Here is a 23846-nt window from a genome sequence, read left to right on the forward strand (position 1 = left end):
TGTATCAGAGAACAATAAAAAGATATTTTACATGTTGGGCCGTGTGCCATGCTGTAATCCTTACAAGGTACAAATATAAAAATGCAATGTCTTCTGTGAACTGTCTAGTCACTCTCCCTAGTCTCGATTCTTATCATTTTATTTGAAGTGTCAGGACCTGTTGATTATTTTTGGTAATATTTGATCGCCTTAAAGCTCCGTGCAACTTGGATATATTCAGCTTTATATATCTTCTCAGGATTCTTCTCTGCTCCAAAGCAAAGAATTTATGCCATAAAATCCGTATAAAGGGAGCAATTTTACATAACCAATATACCGTATAAACTGAATTTAAAAGATGTTTGCAACATTGGGTATTTAATTATATATTTAATTGTCAAAACATACAGCGGGATTTAAGAATTCAATATTCACAGATGTTAAATGCATGTATCTTTGAAGTTGAACATTTAATTATAATAATTTTACATTATCTCATAATCCGATCCCAATTGTTTTGACTTCGGTTCACTTGCTACATGACTTATTGTAAGCGAAATAATAAGTGTTTGGGTATTATTTTAGTATCCAATTTACTTACTTTTGGCCCATCTAAGTCATTGTTGTATTAGTAGCCAGTTTACTTACTTATGCCCATCTAAGTCATTGTTGTATTAGTATTCAGTTTATTTACTTATGGCCCATCTAAGCCATTGTTGTATTAGTATCCAGTTTACTTATGGCCCATCTAAGTCATTGTTATTTTAGTATCCAGTTTACATACTTATGGGCCATCTAAGTCATTGTTATTTTAGTATAAGTTTACTTAGGGCCCATCTAATTCATTGTTATATTAGTATCCAGTTTACTTATAGCCCATCTAAGTCATTGTTTTATTAGTATCCAGTTTACTTAGGGACCATCTAAGTCATTATTTTTTAGTATCCAGTTTACTTAGGGCCCATCTAAGTCATTATTGTATTAGCATCCAGTTTACATAGGGCCCATCTAAGTCATTGTTGTATTAGTATCCAGTTTATTTAGGGCCCATCTAAGTCATTGTTATTTTAGTATCCAGTTTACTTATGGCCCATCTAAGTCATTTTTTTAGTATTCAGTTTACTTACTTAGGGCCCATCTAAGTCATTGTTATTTTAGTAACCAGTTTACTTATGGTCCATCTAAGTCATTGTTATTTTAGTATCCAATTTACTTACTAATGGCCCATCTAAGTCATTGTTATTTTAGTATCCAGTTGACATATGGCCCATCTAAGTCATTGTTATTTTAGTATCCAGTTTCCTTACTTATGGCCCATCTAAGTCATTGTTATTTTAGTAACCAGTTTACTTATGACCCATCTAAGTCATTGTTATTTTAGTATCCAGTTTACTTACTTATGGCCCATCTAAGTTATTGCTATTTTAGTATCCAGTTGACATATGGCCCATCTAAGTCATTGTTATTTTAGTAACCAGTTTACTTACTTATGGCCCATCTAAGTCATTGTCATTTTAGTATCCAGTTTACTTACTTATGACCCATCTAAGTCATTGTTATTTTAGTATCCAGTTTACGTACTTATGGCGAATCTAAGTCATTGTTATTTTAGTATCCAGTTTACTTAGGGCCCATCTAAGTCATTGTTGTATTCGTATCCTCCTTATTTGCTTAGGGTCCATCTAAGTCATTGTTGTACTCGTATCCAGTTTACTTAGGGCCCATCTAATTCATTGTTGTATTTGTATCCAGTTTACTTAGGGTCCATCTAAGTCATTGTTGTATTCGTATCCAGTTTACTTAGGGCCCATCTAAGTCATTGTCATATTAGTATCCAGTTTACTTATGGCCCATCTAAGTCATTGTTGTATTCGTATCCTGCTTACTTGCTTAGGGTCAATCTAAGTCATTGTCATTTTAGTATCCAGTTTACTTAGGGCCCATCTAAGTCATTGCTATATTAGTATCCAGTTTACTTACTTATGGCCCATCTATGTCATTGTTGTATTCGTATCCAGTTTACTTAGGGACCATCTAAGTCATTGTTATATTAGTATCCAGTTTACTTACTTATGGTCCATCTAAGTCATTGTTGTATTCGTATCCAGTTTACTTGCTTAGGGTCAATCTAAGTCATTGTTATATTAGTATCCAGTTTACTTAAGGACCATCTAAGTCATTGTTATGTTAGTATCCAATTTACTTACTTATGGCCCAACTAAGTCATTGTTGTATTAGGATCCTGCTTACTTAGGGTCAATCTAAGTCATTGGTGTATTAGTATCCAGTTTACTTAATTACAGGGTTCGAGTCCAAGGCTCGGCTAGCGTCAATACGTTGGAAAGCCTGCCAGTAGCTTCTCATCTGTCAGTGGTTCTTCCCTGGGTTGTCCAGGGTTCTTCCTCCACCAGTTATACTGGCCGCCATGTATAGCCTATCTTGTGCTGAAAAATGTCTTTAAACCCTACAACAACAACAACAGCAACAACAACAAGAACTTAATCACAGTCCATTTAAGGTATTGCTGTATTTGTATCCAGATTATTTACTTAGGGTCCATCCAAGTCATTATTCTATTAGTATCCATTATTCTTACTTAGGTCCATCTAAGTCATTGTTCTATTATTATCCAGTTTGCTTACATCTAAGTTAATGTTGCATTCAAATCCAATTGACTTATTTAGGGTCCATCTAAGTAAATGTTTTATTAGTATAAAGTTTACTTACTTAGGATTCATCTAAGTCATTGTTGTATCAGTATCAAGCCTACCTACTTACGATCCATCTAAGTCAGTGTAATATTATTATCCATCTTACTTACGATGCATCTAAATCTTCGTTGTATTAGTATCCACCTTACTTCGGTCTTCCTAAATCTTTGTGGTATTAGTATCCATCTTACTTACGATCCACGTAAGTCGTTGTTGTATTAGTATCCATCGTGCTTATTGCCCATGTAAGTCATTGTTGTACCAGTATCTATCTCAATTACGTTCCATATAAGTCATTGTTGTTTTAGCATCCATCTTACTAACGGTCCATATAAATCATGGTTGTATTAGTATCCATCTTACTTACCGTCTTCCTAAATCTTTGTTATATTAGTATCCATCTTACTTACTGTCCATGTAAGTCACTGTTGTGTTAGTGTCCATCTTACTTGCGGTCCATATAAGTTATTGTTGTATTAATATCCATCTTACTTACGGTCCATTTAAGTCATGGTTGTATTAGTATCCATCTTATTTATGGTCCTTTGAACTCATTCTTGCATTAATATTTAGCTTTTTACGGTCCTTATAGGTCATTTAAAACAAAACGTTTTGATTTTAGTGCAATGGCACTGAGAAACAGGGATATTTAATTTTTAAAATTAAAATAAAACACATTTTGAACGGTGTTTATTTAATAAAGTTGTTAAATCAGGAGAAAGAACGTTTAAAGAGACGATATCTCCAAATCATGCTTTTTCTTAGTTCTGTGTTATACATTCCATCCATTCTTCGATCACAAATAAATCAGTCATTTGCCATGCATATTCACTGACTATGTTTTTACTGGAGTGAGAAATATTACAAGATTATTTCAACTCTGTTGAGTTCCATAAATACTGAATTTAATTTTGGGAAGGAGACCTTATATCTAAAATAATTCCAAAGCTTCTCCAAAATTCCAAAGAAATTAAATCATATGAAAAGCATCTCCCACCGAGGTAGTTTCCGGTATGTTTTTATAGAAGGAAATTAGACATTGATTCCACGTGCATACGTACATGCTGTCTTCGTCTCAATGCACACTCGTTGTATTTACCTTTAATACATAGCATCACTGCAATAATTCTATGTTAACTAATTAAGCGATATCGTTTGAAATAAAATACCACATGGTCTCCTTACGAACTTTGATGAAGGAAATTAATTTCCCCAACATTTAAGGTTACTGAAAGTATTCAAAACGACATGTCGACTTCTGGATTAGGATCATGCTGAGACTATAAAATGAATCTACAGTACGTCCATTGTACTATAGATCTTTAGGTTTAAACACGACGTCCAGAAAAAGATCAACATCGTTTCGATTTATTTTACAATGAAACAATATCAATCTTTGTCTCAAACAGAGCTATAATTCGTGTTTTAATCATATAAAACAATAATAAAAAACTTTCCAAATATGATTTTCATCTTGACCGTTCAAATGTATTCTGACAATTCTGGACAACACTATTAACGGATATGAAATATGGCAAATGCCAGTGGTATGTATATTTAATTTGCTTTGGTTGTTAGTTAGTATTATTTTATTTTATATCATTACATGCTATTATAAGGTAGACTTGACCTTGTCCAATTTGACTTTTTTATTTTATTCATTGTAAATGAAACATACATAGCTAAAGTATTCTATATGTGTATGGATTTAAAATCAGTATTATTATTAGTCTTAATATGTTTATTTGGGTCTAGGTTTTGGAATTTCCGAAGTGAATTATACATAGTCATGGTTATTGTTTTGTAAACATCATGATAATTATATACGGCTATTTTCCATTAGGTAATGTTTGTCTTTAGAAAATGCTAATTGTGACATGAAGTCAAGTACAGAACTATATATAGTGTAACTGGGATGATGTTATCAGTTATTTTAAGATCTACCACCTTGATATTGTATAGTATGCTGTGTCCACTGATTTATTGTTATGCTGGAAATTTTATTTCTTCAAATTATTGAATTCAAGTGAATATTTTCTCTGGAAATACAAAAGTGCTCTGATAAAATTCTTAGACAAAGACTTCTTTGGAATTTCTAGTGAATTCAAACCTTGACTTATATGACTGTGATTCAACAAATGACTATTGGCACATCTACACTACTGGACCTATAACATACACATCATCGCCTTCAGTTTTTGGATTCATTCGGGACCTCTACAGAATTTTATTCAGGACTTAAAAATAATAGGACTTGTGTCAGCAATTCTTGATTCGCAATAGGGTACGTTTTTGTGAAAATTCTGACTTTGTATTCGAGGGAAATAAATTATTTATTAAATTTTACAAAGCTCGTTGTCTTTCACTTGTTTCTGTTACTTATTTTATGAGCATAGACTCGTTACACCAGTAGCAAAGAAGTTAACTGGGCAGAATCCAAATACAAATGAAGCTAAATATTGGATAACACAAAGTACATATATTTAGCCCTATCAGTGTTTATATAGTAATGTACCTGCTTATAACAAAATTTGGATATAACCATGTGAATTAGGTTTCTTGAGATGCTTTGTTGTATTCCTTATGTTGAACGATTTTGCCTTAAAGACGAAAATAGCCACTGGTCAACAGTAGATTGAACTTTGTAGTTAATGAAAATAACTTTAAATAACGGAAATGATATTGCCTTAAAGACGAACATAGCCACTGGTCAACGGCAGATTGAACTTTGTAGTTAATAAAAATTACTTTAAATAACTGATCCTGCCACTGACGTGACTTTTAGCCTGATATTGCAATACACTGAACCTGTCATTGACAGGATGCTAAAGAAAAATTACTAAATCCTTTTTTTGTGTTGCTTTTCAGTAATAGTGAAAATACTGAAACCGTTGATTTAACTGTATAGAAACAACTGTAGTTACTATTCAGTTTAATCATGATTTGAGAAAGCAATTTGCCTTTTTCAAAGGTCATCGGCATAAATTGTTTTTAGTATAACTTATTGGTTAGATGGGCATCTATTTAAGTCATTAGACAAAGTTTTTTTATTTGCGTCTGTGTTCATTCTTTCCTCTGATAACAACATTTAGTAACGAGGACGAGTATGAAGATTTTCACAAAATATTCGGTCGAAAGATAAAAACAGACTTATTACCATCAATTCTGAGGATAGGAAGAATTGTTAAGCTTTTGTATTTATCAAATGTGCTTGTGCGTGTGTGTGTGCGTGTATGTGTGTGTGTGTCATTTGAATTTTTAACGTAGCATTAGCAATTTCAGTCATATCGCTTCGATGTCTGCAGTGTAGCAGTTTTTATAAAGATGTCCAGCACTGTTGCATCAGGTCCTACTCAGTGATGCTATCCTTACACCAGGTCGACCAGTCCTAACACTGACCTTTAAGTACTGGGCGCCAAGCGAGACAGATGCTAGTACCATTTTTTAAGCTTTGGTATGCCTCGGCTTGCTTGGAACCGGCGACCTCCAGCATCCGATGTCGACGCACAAACTACTTAGGCCACCAGATCAGTATATTCTATCGAATGATTCCCACCTTATTCTAAGGGTAAAACTCGTTAAGTCTTTGTATTATATCTAATGAAACCGCACCTTACTGTGATGGCAAAATCTTTCGGCCTGTGTAGTTTTATGTATCATGACAGCATCATCACAAGCATATCAACGACATCCGGTATGCATAACAACGACATCCAGTAAGCGTAACAACAAAATCCAGTAAGACTAACGACATACTGACGCCGAAGCGCTGTAGTATAGGTCTTTAAAGATAAGAATTTCACGGTTTTTCTCACTGGTTAAACTGGCTATTTAAAAAGACCTTTGTATCTTTATATATTGTTAAAAGAACATTTAATTTCATTTTGTTGGGTGTATGATTGATGGTTGTGATTTGGGTTATATAGTATACAGATTGACCTTACTCCAGATGTGCATTTTTCAAAAAGTGCTAGCTCTGCTTGGTCATTTTCACTTCCTGGACTTCAGAGGTAAATGGTAAAATAGAGCCAAAAATTATTTTGATTTACAATTTTATATTTGGTAATCCATTCATTGAACATTTTAGAAGCAAAATTCATTGTCCATATTTTGATTAATTGCTAAAGATTTAGGCCGATATTTTTGAGCACATTGGAACAATAATTTTTTTATTAGCTGTCTGCTTAGATCATATAAAATTTCTACAAGGACAATATTAAAATAAAGTACAGCCACATTATATGAAAATAACTTCAAAGTATGCCAACATTCTCTCCACTATGCATGAAGCAAATGTAAACAACTTCACTATACACTTGTCACTCTCTCAGAAGTTCATACTATCTGTAGAGCGCCTCCGAAAGCTTGAACACTATTGTAACCATGCAAGATTGCATCAGCTGCGAAATGTTTACTTTTCCTGAACCGAGCTAGCAACAGATACACCTCAAAATTTTTTGCCAATGTATTGTTCATTGTATCAAGATACGTCCAAACAGTATTGCATTCATTGTATCAAGATACACCCATAAATTAGTGCCATCGTATTAACCATTGTATCAAGATATGCACAGATAGTATTCCATTCGTATTAACAAGTGTATCAACATACGTCCTGAAATTATTGCCATTGTAGCAAGATGAGTCGTCAACTGATAATATAAATAGATCATATAAATAGATCACTCACAAATTTACGCCGTTTTAAAAAAAACGTTGCCCATTTAAACCACAGTATTCAGCTGTAAACGGGTCACTGGACAAGAAAGCCTTCAATAAGACGACCACAAAACATGAGATGTATTCTTTATTATTAAATGCACGTTTGTCATGGTATGGCTACGTACAAAGCACATTTAACGTTTCAGTACAGAATTATTTACACACATCATAATGTTATTTCCCCGTAAATATGAAGCAATGTGGTAAATTGGTTTACTTCGATATAATTTCGGTTACGATCTTGAAAAATATATTCTGTGAGATACGTATATGTTTATTATAATCAGATTCAACGTCTGGAAATCGCAAGTCTTCAATGAAGTTGCCAGAAGATCTCGTGTGTATTATAGTCGCCCACCACGACCCCACACACCATAGAGGACACTATTCTGTAAACAGCCACCGCTCCTCAATGGACATTCAATAGGTGCTCGCTGACCTGGCTTTTTACCGCTCTCATGAATAGTATTTTGCCTTTACGTTTTATTGACTATGTTTGAGACGGCTAATCTGTGTCCACTCTCAGTCCGTTCACAAAATACCAATATATTACAAGCCAATCAGATCGTAAACTTGTCTTTAGAGGCATAATCGATGATACATAAAATATCAAGTTATTGCCTAGATTTTGTTCGTAGATTTCGATACGGTGATAGAGTGCATACCTAGTATCTTCAGCTTTGCAATTTATTTGAATACCTTCCACTTTCTGCCAGCATTGTCTGTGTGTTGTTATTGTTTTCTTTATCATTTTTTTCTTTCTTTCTGCCATCCAGATAAATTCGTTTATTTTTTCTCTCCGAATTTCAACATTATTTAATTCTATGTATGACTTAAAGGAGGAATCGTATTGCTTCAGTTGAATGCTAAAAAGACAACATGAAGAGAGAATTTACAATCAAACAAACTTTGCACTGGGTTTTATATTAAACTGAATTAATTATACAAGCTCAATAATTTGGTCTGTAGTTTGATTAATCAAAACTGGCTACAGTCTGAATCAAATATTTCCATATATGCCCTGTCTTTGAAATTTCATATATATTGTCTGTTACAAATCATCCTTTCCGTCACTTAATAGAGAACTATCCAATCTATACCAAATTCATAATTTGTCTGTCGTAACTGAGTAAGCAACAGCATCGGATACACAAAAGGCAATTTCATCGTGGGGGACAAAATCAACAACATTATCAAAAATAATGAAGCATATATACGGAAAATTTCTCTACGCAACACATTCTCTGAGGAAATAGTTTTGAATGTATCCAGATCAACAGGCTTTAGAAGCTAATCTTCAGAAATTATTGCATGTTACTTCGAAACCATATTCCACCAGCAGTTATTAAAGGTCAGGGTCATGTGAAAAACGTTATTGCTTTTGAAAGATTGAAATGCGTTGAAAGTAGGATAAACGAATGCTAAGCAGCGTGCACCATACGCAAACGCAATGCTGAAAAGCAATTGCCTGGTTGAAACATAACCACCACTAACAACAAAAACAAAACCATTTATTTACAAAAAATAACCATGCAAAGTTCCTTCTATCACTGGAATGACCCGCTCTGACACTCATTCGTATAATACTATATAAACAGTCAACATTTCTTGGCTAGCGAAGACGGGACTATGACGTCTGATGCAGTAAAAATGGTAATGAAAGAGAACTACGAGCTACCTAAAAGTGAATGTTTTGTTGATGAACTCTGCTGATACGATGACAGAAAAAAAAAAACAAAAGAAAATTGGAATTGTAAGGATTGAATGATCTTGGTTATGTCTTTATTGAATTATAACTTGTTACCTATTTACATATCCATAAGTACCCAACCTTGATCCTTTAATCCTATTTGTTTTTAAATCACTGGCATAATGTGAATTTTTCTCAGATTTCAGATGGGTATTCCGACACAGGTGTGTTTAAAAACTATACACACTATGCACTAGTTTTGTGAAGCTAATATTGCCAATTCATCCATTCGATTCCTTTAAACTTTACTTGTTTGTTTCTTCAGTATGAATTTGTCTTAAATATTTGATTTGTCTGTTTTCCCAATTTAACGTAAATAAAAATATTGCAAGAAAGCTTGTTTCATTTAGTAATTATTGTATATTCCAAAGGATTAAAGAATGATGCTGATGCCATGACCATTTACAGAAGTTGGTACTTACATAAGTAAAAGTCAAAAGTTATTACGTTATAAAAGAGCTGGGGAAATATTAGCTAACCAACTTCACACTTCTGTCAATGATCAGCGATGTGCGATTTAATCCAATCTCTTCAACGCGAGATTCCACAAACAAGAATTTTTGCATTTGTCAAATTAATATACGATTTAATCACAAAATTATGTAAGATTTAGTCACAAACTGATATAACATTTAATCGGAAACTAATATACGATTTAATCACAAATTGAGATGTAACTTAAACACAAAATAATACACGATTAAAACATATTGATATTTGATTTAATCACAAATTGATATACGATTTAATCACAAATTGATATACGATTTAATTTCAAACTAATGTACGATTTAATCAAAAACTGATGTACGATTTAATCACAAATTAATATACGATATAATCAAATATTGATATACGATTTAATCGCAAACGGATGTACGATTTAATCACGTTCTGATATAGGATATACAAGCAAAATGGTAGCATATACAGTCAACATGGTCACCTGTACATTCACGATGATCACCTGTACAATCAAGATGGTCATCTGTACAGTCAGTACTGTCACCTGTACAATAAAGATGGTCACCCGTACAATAGAGATGGTCACCTGTACGTTCACGATGGTCACCTGTACAATCAAGATGGTCATCTGTACAGTCAAGATGGTCATCTGTACAGTCAGTACTGTCACCTGTACAGTCAAGATGGTCACCAGTATAATCAAGAAGGTCACCTCTACAATCAAGATGGTTACCTGTACAATCAAGATGGTCACCTGTACAAACAAAATGGCCACCTTTACAATCAAGATGGTCACCAGTACAATAGAGATGGTCACCTGTACAATCAAGATGGTATTTTGCCTGGATTAGACGTACACTTATCGAAATTTAAATTCCAATATTATGGGATTTTGCCTGGATTAGACATATACCCAACGAAATTTTAATTCGAGTACTATGAAATTTTGCCTAAATTAAACATATACCCATTAAAGTTTTAATTCTATTATGATGGGATTTTGCTTGGATTAGACATTGACTCAATCTCAATGAAATACAAATTCAAATATTAATTAATTTTGCTTGAATCAGACATATATCCATTGTAATTTTAGTTCGAATATTATGGGATTTTTCCTGGATTAGAAATACACTCAATGAAATTTTGGTTCGAATATGGTAGGATTATGACCGGATTAGATATATACCCATTGAAATTTTAATTCGAATTTTATTAAATTTAGCCTCGATCAGACACATACCCATTTAAATTTTAATTAGACACTTATTTTTTTCCCCTGGATTAGACATTTTCTCAATGAAATTTTAATTCGAATATTATGAGATTTTTCCTGGATTACGAAAATACTCAGTAAAATTTTAATTCGAATGCAATGCGATTTAGCCTGGGTGAGACATATACCCAACGAAATTTTAATTCGAATATGATGGAATTTCGCCCGGATTAGACATATACTCAATGAAATTTTAGTTCGATTATGATGGGTTTTTGCCTGGATTAGTCATGCACTCAATGAAATACTAATTCGAATATTAATGAATTTTGCTTGAATCAGACATATATCCATTGTAATTTTTAATTCGAGTACTATCGGATTTTGCCTTGATTGGACATATACTCAATGAACTTTCAATTCGAATATGGTAGGATCTTGACCGGATTAAATATATACCCATTGAAATTTTAATTCGAATATGATGGAATTTAGCCTCGATGAGACACATACTCATTGAAGTTTTAATTCGAAATTTATTTATTTTGCCTGGATTAGACTTATTCACAATGAAGTTTTAATTCGAATATGATGGGATTTCGCCCGGATTAGACATATACTCAGTGATATTTTAGTTTGAGTATGATGGGATTTTGCCTGGATTAGACATATTCTCAATGATATTTTAGTTCGAGTATGATGGGATTTTGCCTGGATTAGACATGTACCCGATGTAATTTTATTTCGAATATGATGGAATTTGTTCAGGGTTAGGCATAGGCCCAATGCAATTTAATTCGATTATGATGAGATTTTGTCTGGATTAAACATAGACCCAATGAAATTTTAATTCGAATATTATGCGATTTTGACATCATTATACCTTTCTGCAACATATAAATTTCTTGCAACCAGCAGTGTATCCCCCAGGGTTGTAAAATTGAGAGTCAAAAAAAAAACCTTGGTGTCAGAACTGGAGATCAAAAAAGAAGTGGTGATCAAAAATGTCCTGACACATTTTCATCTCACCTGTACTTTTTCAGCTTGAAATAGAATATTGCAACTTGCACGACATACTCTCTCTCTTTCTAAAAATACAAATAAACAAACATGCACAATTAACAAACAAATGCATTGTCCATTCAAAGAATAGGTTTTGTATAGTTCATTTCTCTTTTTGTTTAAAGTCTTCTTATAATATTTTAATAGCAATTATAGACCAACACATTACATATAGGCCAATACAAAAAGCCAATTAAATATTTTAACCAAATGGTAGTTAATTTACTGCCTGTCTTAACAAGTGTACTATCATCAGTTTCATTGTACTTCGTCCTAGAAATATTTTATCCAAAATCAAAAAGGCTAATGATTAACCTTCTTTCTAATAAGTTAAACTTAAATTTTAAGATCTTTGTTTTATTGCAGCAAGTTAAAAACCAGCAAAATCTGCATTGAATCCCTGACTTTGTAATCCAAATAAAGCATTTGTCTCAGCAAGTTTACTGATTTCTTTGTTGTAAGAGAATGTCTTGGGTGATAATGTGTTCTCCATATATCTTACTGCAAACAAGGGCAGATTTTTCAAAATTCTTAAACCCTGTCACGAAAGGATTATTCGCTTTTTCAGTCTTTGCAATCATGCGATCAGAAGTGTTGTGATTTGGATTTTTAACGTAGCTTTAACAATTTTTCAGTCATATCGCTACGATGTCTGCAGTGTGGCAGTTTACAGTGATGTCTAGCACTGGGGCATCATGCCGCAGACATGTAGCATGATGCCCCTCCCAGTCACATTATCCTGACACCGGGCCGACCAGTCCTAACACTAACCTCTTAATGCTGAGCGCCAAGCGAAGCAGCTGTTAGTACCGTTTTTGTAAGTCTTTGGTATGACTCGGCCGGGGATCGAACCCACGACCTCCCGCATCCGAGGCGGACGCTCTAACCACTAGGCCACCGGAGCGGTTCATGCGATCAGAAGTCAGACCGGTAATCCTAATGGATGTGCCGTATTCCAGTCAAGGGAATTATTTTCTCCGTTTCTCATTAAAGTTAGATCCACAGTTACGCTTTCTAGTGCAACAAGAATTGACGATAAACATCTGGACGACATCTTGTTGAAGTCGATGGAAATCGCGTGAGAGCTCGAGAGATATGGGGAAGCCACTCAGTGATATCATTGCCTATGCTAGTCTAGTTCCGTTTCGTATGCTCCCTGCGTTACACTCCGCTACACGAAAAGCGGAGTGCAACGCAGGGAACATAGGACGCAGGGAACCAGACTATGCCTATGCTCGAAGTATACACGATGCCATCCCGCATCCAAAGCATTGGATATTAAATAAATCCTGATCGATTAGCTTAAAAAAAAATGAACGGCAAAAAAAAAAAAAAAAAAAAAAAAAAAAAATAAAAATAAAAATAAAAATAAGTGTGCGTCAATTTTCTCCAGCGTGCGTCCCTGACGTAAAGGGAAACATTGACCAGATTTTTAATTATATTGCTAAAGATTACAGATATAACTAAATGATAAACAAAACTCCCTTTTTACTTTATGATAGTTTTTAAATTAACTCGTACAAATTTACTTAATAACGTTTTGTACTAAAAAATCTTAGTTAACAAACAATTTGAATTTATTTCACACACATGCCAAGTACATCCATATACACCAGCTTTGTTGTTGAATTTAATTATAGTAGCGTTCGCACAATTGTGCATGTGTCACTTTTTTCTGACTGTACCGCAGCCTGCTAGTTGTTCCTGGGGAAGGGGATGGTGCCACCTCGCCCAGGCTTTTATGGATTCAAGGAACCCTGATAGTTTGGCCTCAATCTGTGGGTCCATAAAGGTCCCTACAGTTGAATGGTTGGCTGTCATTAGTGGGAAGGAGAGCTCGGGAACGGTCCTGCTTGCTTTACATCGCTGGTTTCTTGTTGCATTTGCCTGTTGGGTTTTTTTTTTTTTCTTCTTCTTCTTCAAAATGTTCTAAAAGGAGGGGGTGTTCTATGCTGTTTATAGAGGTTCTTAGTAGATATCATGTATGAAGAGAGATTTTCAAGGTTATTATGGGATTACTAGTCGAGGTGTTTAGGGTGTGTTTCCTACGTTATGTTATTTATAAGTTTTTAGATATTACCTCTTTAAGTTATTTATTAATTGATGTTTTTAGAGATTGAATGTTATTTATACTTTATTTAGCAAGAGACCGGAGTCCTAGCCGATTACACGGTTCGTTAAGGACATCTAGGATAGGAATCCTAGCTGATTACTCGGTTCGTTAAGGACATCTAGGACATCCGATTTTGCGGTTTCCTTAGTTTTTTTATAGGTGTTTTGTAAGTGAATTATTTATTTATACTTTTATAAAATTGAATAATTGAATAATATGCTATGGTTTTTTATGTGGTGGCTTCTAAATTTATTTAGCTAGTTACTGGGTCTTTTGGTTTTGTGGGGATAGTAATTATATTTTGTTCCTAAGTCCTGCTGAGTCTATGAATTGATTTATATTTTTATATGCTGATTGTTTATTTTTATTAGAGTCCATAAGTATGGGTATGTGTGTGGTGATCCAATATCTTTTTGGTTTTTGATAAATATTTTCCGAGCGGATTGATATTTTGGGCATATATTGAATACATGGTGTAGATCTTCGGTGGTGTGGCAGTTAAAGCAGTTAATGGTTGCTGGTTTGGGTCCTATAAACCTTCCAAAACTGCTTGCTAGTTTAGTTTTTCCAGTTATTATCCTGTTTATGGTTTTCTGTTCTAAATAGGTACCCTTAGGTAGCTGTCTGTTCATATCTACGTTTTTTGGGTTTCATGGTGCTTTTTACCTTTTGTGGAGGAGTTCCAAAAATCTTGCCATGTTTGGTCTATATATGTTTGTGCGAAGCTTATTGCTTCTGTAGAGCTATAGTTAAGCTTGATAGAGTTTTCATCTCCTAGTTTGGTTTTTGCAACTTTGTCTGCTGTTTCGTTGCCAGAGATTCCAATGTGTGACGGTATCCACATGAGCTCGACTAATTGATGGGCTGTGGTGACATCGTCGATTAATTGGCATGCTCTGTCGAGGAATTGTTCCCTAGATTGTGTATTGCGATTTTGCATCGATTTGATAACGCTTAGGGAATCGCTTATAATAACTGCTTTAGGTATTTGGTTTCTTTAATCCATTGTAGTGATTCAAATATAGCCCAGAATTCAGTGGTGTAAATGGAGCAATAGTCAGGTAATCTGGATCCCGTTTGTATATTGAATTCAGGGATGACTATTACTGCTGCTGTTCTTGGTGGGTTGTTTGTTTTTGATCCATCGGTATATATTTTAACATAGTCCGGGTATTTTTGATTGATTTCGTTTTCCAGTACAGGTTTTAGTAAGTTTTCTTGTCCTTCTTTATTGCCTAATTTGGTTGCTTCAATGTTAATCTTTGGTGGTTTTTGTAACCATGGTGATTTGTTCTGGTCTGTATTGTTTGTTACCTATTTTTTAAGTAGAGGTATCTTTTCTCTTAGTTCCAGGATTACTTTGCCACTTGGTGTGATAGGTATGATTTTGGGTTTGAAGACAACTTTACACTTATTTATAGCTATTTTGGTGGGATGGTTGTCTGGATTCGTATCTAATCGAATGGAGTATCGGAGGAGCAGTTCTTGCCTACGTAAGTTTAAGGGTAGTTCTCCTGTTAGTGTTTGTAGTTCTTCTAATGATGTTGAGGGGAGTGTTCCTGTGCATAATAGCAAGGCTTTTCTCTGGATAGTGTCAAGTTTTTGTAGTACACGCTGCTTAGCCGAGTTATATGCTTGGCAACCGTAATCCAGTTTTGATCTAATTAGGCTTTTATATATCGTGAGGAGGGTTTCCTGGTTGGATCCCCAGTCAGTCCCTGTGATGTTCCTGAGTAAATTGAGATCTTTGTTACAATTCTGGGTGAGTTGTTCAATGTGCTGTTTCCATGTGAGGTGGTTGTCAAAGAACATTCCTAGGAATTTTACTACTGTTACGTATTTGATTAATTGATTTTGTATATAGAAGTTTGGATAGACTAGGTTGTTATTTCGTTTGGAGGTGAATATGACTGCCACAGTTTTTTCATGAGATATTTTGAAACCTCATTTGTCCGCCCATCTCCCTATGTTGTCTAGGCTCTGCTGGATTTCTTTAACTACTGTGTTATTGGCAGGATTTCCATTCCTCCATATGCCACTATCATCTGCAAATTGTGACAAGTTTATTTTTGTGGAGGCTACATTGAGGTCAAGGTCGTTTACCATTAGGTTAAATAGTAGGGGACTTATTACTCTGCCTTGTGGTGTTCCATTTTCAAGTGAAAATTCTTCCGAATGGGTGTTGCCTATTCTTGTGGTAATTTTCCGGCCTGTGAGGAAATCGCCAATCCAGTTGAACAAGCGTCCAGTTATTCCAAACTGGTTTAATTTGGCCATTAGTCCATTGGTCCATACTAGGTCGAACGCTTTTTCTAGGTCTAAAAAAAACCGCTATGAGGTTGCGATCGGTTTTCCTATGTGCGTTAAAAGCGAGTTTTATGTCTGTTTCCAATCTGAGAAGTTGGTCAGTTGTGGACCGTTTGTTCCGAAAGCCACATTGATTTATGGAGAGTAGCTTATTGGTTTCTAGGTGGTGTTTTAACCTATTTGCGATTATTGTCTCCATTATTTTGCAAATATTGTTTGTAAGGGAGATGGGTCGGTACGAATTTATGTTGTTGGGATCTTTACCTAGCTTGGGGATTGGTATTACTATGGCCTGTTTCCATTTGGTGGGTAGTTGGCCTTTATCCCATATCCTATTAAAGAGATTGATTATGGCTATTGTTATATTGATAGGCAGTTTTTTTGTAGATAATGTAACCTAACTGATCCTTACCAGGGGATGTTTCGTTTTTGGATCGTAGGGCTATCTTCCATTCATGTACTGTGATGTCGCTATTTAGGTGAGATTCTTTTGTTCCTTGGTCTTGAAACACTTGAGGTTGGGTTCCCTCTATTAGTTTTTTGTGTTCTTGAAAGCTTTTGGTGTGATTATTGTTGCTACTCATGTTCGAAAAATGCTTCCCTAAGCTTTTGCTTAAGGCCCTTTATTGTCTTTATGTTCTATAGTGCACTGTTTAGTCCACCATGGTACAAGGTTTTTATTGTGGATATTAGATGTCTTTGGTATGCATCGGTTAGCTGCTTCTATAATTGTGTCTGTTATGTTATCATAATACATGTCAATACTTGGGCTTTCTAAGTTATCTGGATTTACTCTAGCTAGTAATAATTGGAATTGGTCCCAGTCTGCCTGTTGGTACCTCCATTTAGGTGGGGTTTCGTTAGGAATGTGTTGAGTTTTTGTTTGAATATTGATTGTGATAGGAAAATGGTCACTTCCTAACGTATCTTCCTGATCCACCCACCAATTTGTGATTTGATCCAATTTTGGGGTAGTGATGGTTAGGTCTATGGCTGAGAGAGTGCAATCCTCAGGGTTTAATCTAGTGTTCGACCCGCCATTTAAGATGACCAGATTGTTCTCAGTTATCCATTTTTCAACCATTTTTCCTCTTTGATCTTTCTTTTTACCTCCCCATAATTCACTGTGTGCGTTGAAGTCGCCAAAGAACATTAGATTGTTGTTGTTGTTATTAGTGATTGCCTTTAGTGAGATTAGGTTGGTAGGGCAGAAGGTACCCCCTGGGTCGTATGCATTTATTATTTGAATGTTTGTGGTTCCTATATTTATCATTACTGACATTATTTCGATGCTATTATTGATGTTTAGGTTAGGGGGTACTTCTATTACTTCATAGTAGATTAGTGTATCTATTAAAAAAAATTGCTAGTCCACCCCCTTTCTGCCCCATGGGTCTGTTTTTAAAGATCCCCTGGGTATAGTCTTGTAGTTTGGGCAGGTGTTTGTGTTCTGTGTTATGAGGGTTTCCTGTAGGCAGATTACGTCTGGTTTTATGGCCGTATTATTCAGTTTGTTCTGTAGTTCTGATAGGTTTTTAAAGATTCCTCTGCAGTTCCATTCCCAGATGGTGATTTTATTATTTTTTGTACTATTCATTTTTGACGTTGTCTTTATCTGTTAGTCTTGTGGTCCAATCAGCTAGTATGGTGAAAATGGTTTTGAGGGTCCTGATTATGCTACTGAGATCTTGCATTATGGTTCGTGTTGTTAGGTTCATTACTTCCTGTATTAATTCTGTGTTGGGGTGTGTGTTAGATTTGGGGATGTTTGGGGTGACAGTTTTGTTTGTATCTGGAGTGTTATCAGGGTGGTCATGGTCTGTTACAATATGGGTTGTAGTTTTTGGTTCTTTTGTTTCCTGATTCGAGGGTATGTTTTGTGGTGCAATGTTTTCCCTTCTGATTCTGCGTGGAGAGTTTTGGTGCTCATTGATTGTTTCAGAGGTAGATTTTGGGTTGTTGGGGTTGTTTTTACAAATAATGTTTTTGGCAGAATGGTAGGTGAGGTGTTTCTCGTTCATTAAGTCCACTATTTGTTTCTCTTTTATTGCAAATCTGCATTCTGCCGATCTAGGATAATGGTTTTCTTTACAGTTAGCACATTTTTGTTTAATTGTGTGGCATTCTCCTTTGTGTTGACCTCCGCAGTACTTACATCTTGGTTTGAATCTACGTCTGAGGGCATAGTCTCCCCAGTGCAGGCATTTGGTGCAAAATCTTGGCCTATTTATGTGGTTTTCCAGCTTATGGTACACTCCTGACTGTCCTAGTTTGATTATTGAGGGTATTGGCTCGGTAGCCTCTATAACTGCTTTGTTTGTTCCTTGTCCCTTGTGATTTTTAGGACGATATACTTTGGTGGTCTGTGTTCCATTTGATGTGAGTTTATGAAGTAGGAGTTCATTGCTAGTGTTGTGCTAATAACCGTTGACTGGCACCACTAATTGATTAGAATGTAGTCAACATTACTATCCGTGGACTGCTCCCCCAACGGATTAGAATGTGGTGAAAATTCTTTTCTTCTTATCTCTTTGTTCGATTTGTCTACATTCGATATATCTGTTTGTAAAATGTTTTTCTGATAACATGCCAACTTTGTTTGTAAAATTCATTTTGCCAACATTAATTCATATCTCAATTATTTCATATGTTTCGTAACAGAGGCAAAAAAAGAAGCAAATGTAGTCATTTTTTGACTTGGGTTCTCTTCCGTGAATTTATTGTCATTAGTCGGACGAAAACGCGTTCTCCTTTCCCTCAATCCGTTTATAAATGTCAATGCTTTTGCTAACATTGTAATTTTACAGATACTTGCATACCATGTGGTAGTACCTTGTTAGAGATGTTATTTCTGAACACCCATGCACATCAAATTTCCGAGCGAAAAGTAGTTTTCTAATTAAATAAAGCATTAAAGCAGACTCATGTGCCATAGTTATGTCACTATGTATTTTGTCAACACATGTCACTATATATTCTGTCAACACGTTTCACTATGTATTCTGTCAACACATGTCACTATATATTTTGTCAACACATGTCACTAGATATTCGGTCAACACATTTCACTATGTATTCTGTCAACACATGTCACTATATACTCTGTCAACACGTTTCACCATGTATTCTGTCAACAGATGTCACTATGTATTCTGTCAGCAGATGTCACTATGTATTCTGTCAACACATGTCACTATATATTCTGTCAACACGTTTCACTATGTATTCTGTCAACACGTTTCACTATGTATTCTGTCAACACATGTCACTATGTATTCTGTCAACAGATGTCACTATGTATTCTGTCAACACATGTCACTATATATTCTGTCAACACGTTTCACTATGTATTCTGTCAACAGATGTCACTATGTATTCTGTCAACAGATGTCACTATGTATTCTGTCAACACATGTCACTATGTATTCTGTCAACACGTTTCACTATGTATTCTGTCAACACATGTCACTATATACTCTGTCAACACGTTTCACCATGTATTCTGTCAACAGATGTCACTATGTATTCTGTCAACACATGTCACTATGTATTCTGTCAACACATGTCACTATGTATTCTGTCAACACATATTAAGGGTTTTCTGATCTACGACATGACAGTGGGCTAACATTAGAGCTTAAACCAGTCTGACGACATAAAACTTGTTTTACGGCCACGACTGTCATGAAAGTCAACAAAATTACAAAATATAAATGTCTCAAACAATTACAATACATTATACTGTGGACTGGAAACAAGTTGTCCAACGTATATGTTCCTCCGCATTCTAGCAATTTCAGCTTAGAGGCAAGAGGTTTATACAATCCAGTCATGAGATGAACTATATATAAAAGAAGAGAGAGAGAGAGAGAGAGAGAGAGAGAGAGAGAGAGAAAGAGATTGTTCTGGTCAATTGGTATGGCACTTAATTTTATTATTGGATTAGGTAGACATGACATTACCATATAATAAGAATATAAGTAACTGGGGTATGGTTAATTTTAGATGTGTATTGGCAAATATCCTTGTTTTCATAATCAATTTCTACATTTTCTAGCAGAGATATACTGATATATTGGTACATAATTCGTTTCCAAAATAAGCGAAGTTACACCAGTGTAAAAATTTAGATAGATTTTTTCTGAAGCAATAGGTTTTCAAACATATATATATATATATATATATATATATATATATATATATATATATATATATATATATATATATATATATATATATATATATATATATATATATATATATATATATGTGTGTGTGTGTGTGTGTGTGTGTGTGTGTGTGTGTGTGTGTTGTATGATTAACTTTTATCCTTAATAATTGAGGATGATTGAGGATAGGAGTTTCGGTCTTTCAGACTAATATGTTTTTTAAAGGTATGTTTAATTGGATTTGAGTTCAGGGCATTGGTTTTTCCCAAAGAAATTATATCGTCTTCGTGAGTTTTGTGAGGTTTTATTTTAAACGACGTGATTAAGAATGTGATAGGTAAATGACCAGAGTAGTGATTCACTTATTGTGTCTCAGGTTTTGATATAAAGTTGTGATAAAGAAAACTATTCATTCACATCTTAACGTCAGACTTTTGTGGAATCAGCTTTAGTTGTGGTTAGATATAATTTGAGATGAATTATTTGTTTAAATTATTCATTGGAATTACAAAGTGCTCATTGACATTTTGGACTAAACACTATTTAGGTTTATAGTGAATTCATCCAAGGACATCGTTGATTAATCATAAAGATACATGAAGACCTTTGATACATCAAACTATTGAAGGCTTATGGCAGATCAGTACTCGAATTGATTCGGAACACTTTACTTTTGACGTTTTCTATTTTCTGGGATTTAATCCACATCACTGTACGTTACTTTTTGATTTTCACTTTCTATTCTAGGGAAATAAATTATTTATTAATTTTTGCTAGACTTGTTAGTTTGGATTGTTCGGTTACTTAGCTAACGACTATAGAGTTGTTGTTCTGGACTCCCTCATTTAAACGTAAAGGAGGTGTCTTATACTGAACGGCAGAAGATTCCATTTACCATGGAGGAATTCAGGTAGTCAAGTTGGTTTGTCTCATTTGGCATCAGTGGGTGTTCACTAGTGTATATTAGAAAATTGTTTTGGTCGTGAAGGGAAAATAGGTAATTGTACTGGACTAAATCATTTAAAATAAAGCTGTTTAGTATTAAGTATTAGAACGTTCCATTTAACACGAAAGAGGACAGGTAGTCATGCTGAACGGTCTCATTTAACAACATGGTTGTATGCGTATATTAGAACGTTCGAATTTTCATGAAGTAAAAATAGGTTGTTGCACTGGGCTGTCTCTTTTAAAAGAATGGATGTTTAATATTGAATATCAGAACGTTCCATTTACTACAAGGGAGTTCAGGTAATCGTATTGGATTGTCTCGTTTAGCATCAGAGGTGTTTGATAGTGTTCCTTATAAGATTCGATTTTTCGTGAGGGGAAAGTAGGTTGTTGCACCGAACTGTCTAATTTAACACAAGAAGAGTTATCAGTTGAAAATTTATTGAAAGTCCTGCATGTGCATTTTCAAAAAAGACAAGGAAGTGGATAGTACAGATACACTACACATCTCTTGTTGTTCACGACTTAATCGTTAGAAAGAAACCAAATTGTGGACAAATATATGATTAGCCGAAATTTGTCTAATGCATGCTATGTTTTTTAGTATAGCACGCATGCATTTCTGTTAGTAGCCAAAACCTAGCTACCTGTAAGATTAACTAAATTTGGCTTAATTTCCACTTCATTGTCTTTTCCATAAGGTACATGTATGATTTTAAGTATACGTTTCTTATTTAAAAATAACTACTATCAAATATAGGTTGCATTGCTGACTAATGATATTGTGACCTATTTTATTGAACTTTGACAACAGTGATTTATTTCCTTTAAAATTAAATTTAAACGCGCCCATGTTGTATTGTTGTTGTTTCATGCTATGATTTTCCCTATTCATTTAATAAATCTCAGTGTGTGACGTCAGGGTCTACTTTAATACGTTATAAATGAATACGAGTTTGCATGCATGCGATCAGACCAACGGTAATATTAAACACATGCCAGATGTTCTCTGCTTCCCATTGGTCCAAATACTTACAAGGGTTTAATTCATGCAAAAACTTGGGAAGTACGCAGAAAGAGTTTGATCCCAAGTCTATTGTGGTTTTCTTTAATACTTTCGACAACAATTTTGAAAAGAATCCCATGTAGAATCTCCATTTTACTCTATTCGGGTTTGCTTAAATTCTGTACAGAAGCAAGAAATGATCTCATAGCTTGCGTACATCATAAAATCCCACGTTTCCAAAAATACAAGTGGTCTAACCAGATGCAACTTAATTTCTAAAACAAGTCTCTCTGAAATAACGATTTACATGATCTCGTTTGTATAACTTTTTTTAATGCCGTTTTCTTTTTGGTCAAATGTAGGAACTAAAGAATGGACAGAAAATACACCAAGAAATTTAAAAGTGTACACCTAGTATCATTTTAGTTCTTAGAAAGTTGAGAGGTTCCTCGTATTTGAAGGAATCCTAAAGTTTTCCCAAGAATTATAACAAAGGAGAATTCAGAATGATTTGACCCTGTATTGATTCCTTGTTACTGCTGAATGTTCAGTGAAAACCATTGCCTCCAATAAGAAAGATTATTTAGAATTTCATTTTGAGGAATATACTACGATTTTTAGACAAGCAATAACAACTCGTTTTAATAATAAAATAGCAATAACAACTCGTTCTAATAATAACAATATCAATAACAACTCGTTCTAATAATAACAAAGGCAATAACAACTCGTTCTGATAATAACAATAGTAATAGCATCATCATAACACTTAGAGAGGATTGAACGCTAATGGCCGACACAGCGCTTATAAATCTAAAACTACACTTTTTGCATCATGGACAGTTAAGTAAACACTAATGCTTGTTCCAGTGTATGTAAATCAGTTGCAGATGTGTTCTTTTTAATATTATCAACTGAGTGAACACTGTTGAGGTTTGCTTCAACGCGTGACAAATAACAAATCATGTTTGTTATAACACTTCTAAATCGATAGCAACTATGCTTATTGTAATAGTGAGAGCTGAATGAGTACTAATGACTGATACAACGTTTGTTAATTGTTGTAATATTCAGAGTTGAGTAAGTACTAACGATTGATGCTACGCAAGTAAATCGATAGCATATCATAATACTGAGTTGAATATGTATTAATGATTGACACAACGCTTAAAATCGATAACAACTATGTTTGCTGTAATATTGTTAGTTGTGTAGGTACTAATGATTGATACAACGCTTGGAAATCGATAACAACTATATATATTGTAATATTGAGAGTTGAGTAGGTACTAGCGATTGATACAACGCTTGTAAATCGATAACACCTATGTCTATTGTAATATTGAGAGTTGAATAGGTACTAATGATTAATACAGCGCTTGTAAATCGATAACAACC

The sequence above is a fragment of the Sinohyriopsis cumingii genome, chromosome 16 (genome assembly GCF_028554795.1).
Source record: "Sinohyriopsis cumingii isolate HCF-2022 chromosome 16, ASM2855479v2, whole genome shotgun sequence".
Lineage (NCBI taxonomy): Eukaryota > Metazoa > Mollusca > Bivalvia > Unionida > Unionidae > Sinohyriopsis > Sinohyriopsis cumingii.